Source organism: Lutjanus erythropterus, chromosome 16 (genome assembly GCF_056507025.1).
Source record: "Lutjanus erythropterus isolate fLutEry1 chromosome 16, fLutEry1.hap2, whole genome shotgun sequence".
Taxonomy (NCBI): domain Eukaryota; kingdom Metazoa; phylum Chordata; class Actinopteri; order Lutjaniformes; family Lutjanidae; genus Lutjanus; species Lutjanus erythropterus.
In genome coordinates, this window is record NC_139332.1 from 15,842,773 (window position 1) to 15,849,596 (window position 6,824).

A 6,824-nucleotide genomic window follows, 5' to 3' on the forward strand; every position below is an offset into this window, starting at 1 on the left:
TGCTAGTGTAGTATAGTATAGTATAGTATAGTGTAGTGTAGTGTAGTATAGTATAGTATAGTACAGTAAAATATAGTATAGTATAGTATAGTATAGTGTAATATAGTGTAGTATAGTATAGTATAGTATAGTACAGTAAAATATAGTATAGTATAGTATAGTATAGTATAGTGTAATATAGTGTAGTATAGTATAGTATAGTTTAATACAGTAAAATATAGTGTAGAATAGTATAGTGTAGTATAGTATAGTATAGTATAGTATAGTACAGTAAAATATTGTCTAGAATAGTATAGTATAGTATAGTATAGTATAGTATAGTGTAATATAGTGTAGTATAGTATAGTATGGTATAATACAGTAAAATATAGTGTAGAATAGTATAGTATAGTATCGTATAGTATAGTATAGTATTGCATTGTATTTATATAGTGCAGAACATTGTAGTAGCCTATTGTAAGGCACTCATTATACTATACTAAACTATACTATACTATATCATAGTGTAATAGGTAATGCATAATGCTATTGGGCTTATAGAACTATAAATATAAGTATAGTATAGCATATAGTGTTGTATTTATACAATAGCAGTAGTAGTGTAATGTAGTATTAGTACCTACTACCGGTATATAGCATACCCATACTCAGAACTGCTGTAACACTACAATATACTAAACTGAACTGTATATAAATACAATACAGTACTATACTACAGTGTACTATAGCTATATTACAATGGGCATCATAACATTATGTAGTCTATTATACGTGATACATGATATACTGTAGCTTAGTATAGTGAGAACTTAAGTATATATGTATATATATATATAAATATATGTATTCAGAGGTTTTTGTTTTGTTTGTTTTACATATGCCGTAGTATTGTCAGTGGGTAACCAGGGGAACCGTAAGTTATTTGCAGGGCATTGAAAAGTCTGGGAACTCCTGGTGTAGGTCACTACAAAATACTGTACTATATAAATATAAAACAACACAACACAATACTATACTATACCAAACTATGCTAAACTATGATATATTATACTATGAACAGCCTATTATACTGTGTTATACTATGTTATAGTATTGTATACAGTCTACCATACATATACTATACTGTACTAGAATAATACAGCAGGTTAATTCTTCACACATAAGTTCAACAGACAGCAAGATAAAGTTATAAATAAATCTCAAAATGATTATTTGACTGTAATCATTTAACTCTGACACTGCTCACTAAATCATATTATAAAACATCTCAAAGAAAAAGACATGAAAGGAAACATTTTCATCACTGTACCTCAAAGTTTTGATACTGCTAAATCAATTAGCATAGAAAACAGCTCGTCCTCTGTCCTGTATCCTGAGTTGCAGTCAAGTTATGAGCAGACCTCCCACATGCAGTCCACTGCAGACAAGATGCACTACACCTCTGGAGCTGTGGTCCCTTAATGGTGCTCGAAGTGTCTGTGAAGGTATCACAAAGCCAAGTTTGGCAGGTGTGTGTGTGTGTGTGTGTGTGTGTGTGTGTGTGTGTGTGTGTGTGTGCGTTTGTGTGTCTGTGAGAGAAAGAAAGGGAGAGGAAGAGTCAGAGATCCTTCATTCTGGCAGATAAGATTCAAAGATGAAATGTTACACCAGTGTGGTTACAGGTCTGTCTTTTTCTTCAGAGAGAACGGGCACGTAGACGGGTGGATGTTGTGCAATGAGAGCGTATGTTTGGAGAGAGAGAGCATGCTCTACTACTTTTGACTAATTAAACAAAGTGAATTAGCTATCTCCCCAGCCAGAACGAGTCATGGCTGGTTACACATCATTCATCGTGACTAATTCAGAGAGAGAGATGTCACTCAGCTGGCTGGAAATGTGTGTGTATGCATGTGTATCACTCAATAGCACCTCCGGGTATGCTGCTGCATAAGTTCACTGCTTTGTGAGCGTGTGTGTGTGTGTTTTAGAGATATTTATTACTATTTTGTGTGTGCTTGTGCCTTTAAGTGTTGACATTTCTCTCTCTCTCTGTCACCCTCTGCTCCACTATTTTATCACTGGCTTGATGCGTCGTCAATGAGGCTGGCATGCTAAATGATAATTAAGACCATTACACGCTCACAGAGCATGCTACCAGTGCAGCACACTGCTCCCTCAATCGCAGCCTCATCTCAGGGGACACCCTACTACTCACACAGTCGTGTATCTCTCCAAATTAGGTTAGATTTTCATTCCACCTCATTCGCCATGGATGTGATGTGGTTATTATAAACTCATGATATGGTTAGTGAGCCTGCTGCCATTAGATGGGTGGAGGCATCATGTTGGCGCGTTAAAGGGGAAATGGATTGCCAACGCTCAGTATTGCACATCTTTGTTTCTCCAGCTCATGTATACTTGTGTTCTGAAGTATGTTTGCACAGACACACACTCTGATACATACAGTAATACAAAACACAGACACTCACAAGTGCGTGTAAGTGTTCAGAAACACACACACATCTCATCTTAACACACACGTCTATCTCCTTGTGCAGTTGTGGACAATAATTAAGATTATTAATTCAACTACAGTGCTTAAAATACAGTTTTGCAGTACTTGTACTTTACTTGAGTATGTCCATTTTACATGTTCTACTGCATTACAGTATACAGAAAATATTGTACTTTACCTCCAGCTAAGTTTATATAACAGCCATAGTTACTACCTATTAAAATGCAAAGACTTAAGAGGGAGGGACCCCTGGATTAGGAACCACTGGACTAAACCTCTGAACTGTGTATTATATGATAAAGTTCCATTTCTAACATCTACAGCAGTAAAATACTACTTACGCCTTGATGTAAGGTTGTAAAAAGTATCAAAGTATGAATATATGTTAATTATAGTATCAAAAGTACTGGTGCTGTTCAGTAGAATATCTAAACACTCATTCAGGACCTACAGTCAGTTCAGTCTTTCCTGTTGTGGCTTGCAGCATTTCAAATCCAGACAGAAGGTGCAGTAGGAATGTTGACAGCTGAACTGAATTTCACATAATTTCTGGAAATGCCAAAATATAAAATAAATTGCCTGAAAAACCCAAACGCTCAGATACATTGACTGCACTGCACCTGGAAACTGTAAAACTGGCAGAACTGGAGGCAGAACTGCATTACGTAAAGAAGCTGAGAGTTTACATATATTGCTAGAAAAGCTGAAAGCTAAATGGTAACACTGTAAAAGCTGGAAGTTGTCATGAATTGCCCCAAAAGGCTGAATGAAGAAGTTATTTGCATTGATATCAGACAGATGAACTGAATTGTTAAACACTTTTGAACAAAAAGGGCACTGGTGTTAATAGCTGATAGCTGCAGAGCATCGCTGAAAGTGTAGAAATATTAAATGTAGTGACAGAACGTTAGAGAGAGGAAGATAAATAGACAGTCAGACAGAGGGAGAGACAAACAAATAGAGGGACACAGAAAGTATCTTATGCCTATTGTCTTCTGTCTCACCGCTTCAGCTGCAAAATCTTGACTGACAGTTGAACTGGTATTGAGGATCTTGAGGAGGCTGGTGGCGCATCTCTCTTCTTGTTTTTGCATAATGAGCTGCTCAAGCTGCCCACAGTACAACCAGCCCACCAGGATTTCTCCAGGTGCTCCTGATTGCCAGTCAAACTATAGTTTTTGTGTTATTTGTTCGTTAATTTTTCAGCCTTTCTTACTTTAGTTCAGTTGACCGTCTGTTATCAGAAGTTCACCAGTCACGGCTTTGCAGCATTGGTATATCAGGATGAGTTGGTTGGAATTTCGTCATAAATAGTTTTCCTGCAGGTCATAAATGTCTTCGAAGAGCTGGACCCTTGATATTTGAATGGTTTCTGTAGCAGAAAGGGTTAGAAATTTAGTCTGTCTACTCACTTTCATGCAGATTGAAAATTGGGTTTAGTTTTGTTAGTCCATGAAACACTGCTGGAGTTTCACAGGAAAACAACATTGCAGAAATTGCAATAATTGCAAATTGCAGTAATCCAAGTCTCCTAAGGCCCAGACATGTCGTTCACTTGTGTGTGCACAACGTCACACCACACACACCCACTTCAGACAGTGTGCATGTGAACATGGCTCCTAGCTAAGGATCTACAGTGAAGATTTAGGCTAAAAATGTAAATGATATACTTTAAGTCAGCTTGGCTTGTTGGGGCTACAGAAGAATAATGATAAGACGAACAATAGCGGAAATGCTGAATTAACATTCCTGCTAATAAAGATTAGAATAACAATATATTCCCACTAATAAAGCTTTGAAGAACAATCATGGGAATGCCGAATCCACATTTGCACTAATTTTGTGTAATAATATACAGCATCAGTCCCACTGAGAATGTTTTACTTATTACACTGATGGGCTTTTACCTAAATATCCTTTTGAACGCAGAAGTTTTACTTCTAATGGAGTATTTTTAATTTGCTGCACTGGTCCTTTTACTTAAAACTACTACAAGGAACTTTTATATTCTGTTGACTTTGGAGGCCACTGCTGACAAAAGCATTTCTACCTCAGTAACCACAAAATATAATGTCAAAAATAAAATTATCCACAGAAGAATATCTTTCTGCTTCTTATTAACATGCTAGCATAACTTTCCCTGTGAAAATGTAAACATAACCTCTTTCAGTCTGCATGCTATAAATCTGATTCCAAGGAGAACCTAACCTGGTGGCAGGCATTAATAAGAACTACATAGAAATAGCAAATGTTCTTGTTTGCTTATAGAGGGTTCAGTATTAAATTGAGACTGTTTCATAACCAGTCAAAAACTCCTTGTAGTACGTTTAAGTAAGGGATCCTAAGAGTCCTACTACTGTCTGTCTCTAATCTGAAACACTCTAACCCAGAAACCTCTCTGTACAGACATATTACATATCCATACAACCACCTTATTACTGACATTGTGCCAGAGCTAAGCTTGAAAGCAGCTGTCCCTCCTCAGGTTTCTCCTGAGCTGGGGTGTGTACAGGCATCTTGGCCTGTTAATGCACAAGCGCACGCAGGTATCAGATACTGGCTTAGAAAAACATAGCCTCGGGTTAAGGTGGATTTGATGTATGTATACAAAATCAGAAAGTCTTTGACAAAGGGGTTTGAGTTTGAGTGCAGGGACCTCCAGATTTCAGATGAGATTATGAGATCTGTGCCCTCCTTATAAACCAGTTTGAAAAAAAAGGGGGTTTGTTTTGTGGAGAGAAGGAAAAAAACTGTTGAGCTTTTGTTTGAGGAAAAGGTTGAAAAGATTGAATAAAGGACATATAAAGGATCATATAGGCCTGATATGTCATATGACATGCCTATATTGCTTAATTAGGAAGGCTTGTGCAGTGTTGTGATGTGTGTGTGTTTGTGAATGTGGCTGTGTACACACTGCTCATACAATATGGGCTATTAGCTTTGTCAAACTATGTGTGTAAAATGAACTTATAGCCGTATCTCTAAACAGCCATGCCCACTTCTGAGATAGCACCCGAGGGCATCATAAAAAACATTAAGTTAAAATGTCGGCACAGTGTTGCCTTTGCAGCGCAGCAAGGGAGCCTTAAAGCATGAATGCATGACTGTATGTTAGACGGGCCAGATTAGATTAGCGTTTCACCAGGACTGTTTATAATGAAACCAAAGAACACAGAGAGACAGAGGAGAGGAGCTGCCATCCAAAACCAAATTCATTCAGTAAAAAAGATCATTTTAAGCCATCTGATCATGTGCTATTGTATGGTGTTTATGGTTACATTTTATGTATGTTTCCTTCATATTTGAATGCACAATGTATATGTTAAAGCTCCTATGTGCACAATTTAAAGATATCTCTGGCGACTCCCAGTGGTAGTATAGAAAAAGACTTCTGATCCAGGCACACAATAAATGGCAGCAACCATGGCAAAGACTGCAGCAGATTTCACTGTGATTGTCTTATTTTTCTACAAACAAAGTGGCTGCAATCGGAATAATTTGGTGTATTTGATGTAACCACATAATAATGGCTCACACGGGGGCTTTAAATGCTTCTTTTCACAGTGAAGCTGTAAAGTTTCCTTCACTCAAAATCTGGCTGTTTGTGTACTTATATAAATGTGCTTGCAGTAAGTAATAATCTATAATCTTTTATCCTAATATTTCCTTTGAAAGCAATTAGAAGAGCTTTTGATTAAACATGCTTTCTCAATTAAGGATTATGGCTACAATGAGTGCTTTTCCTGAAAAAGTCATCCATGCTTATATTTCATCCCACTTGGGCTTTTGTAATTCGCTGTATTTATGATCTGTAGCATAGTCTTCTGCCAGTTAATCCAAAATATAAGATGAGAGCACACTGCACCCTTATTGCTTCTTAAAGGTCCAGTGTGTAAGATTTACAGGGGTTATTGGCAGAATATATCAGAAATGCAATGTAATATTCATAAGGATGTTTTTATTAGTGTATAATCACCTGAAAATAAAAATTGTTGTGCTTTTGTTGCCTTAGAATGAGCTGTTTATATCTACAGATGGGACAGGTCTGCTTCCACAGAGGCTGCAATGCAATGCCATCACCACCTGTGATGCATCTTTCTTGTTAGTGCACACTGAAATGCATTTTGCACCCTTCGACGGCTGCATTCAAAAGATTACACATATCAACCGACAACAATGGACCAGACAAACTAAACACTGGCTCTAGATGCGGCCTGACTTGTTTTGCACAAGTTTCGTGGCCTCCATAGTTTCTCCTACATGCTTAGAAAGGATGAAATTGACAGAGGTGTGTCTAACATGCAAACTCATCACTAGAGGCCACTAAATT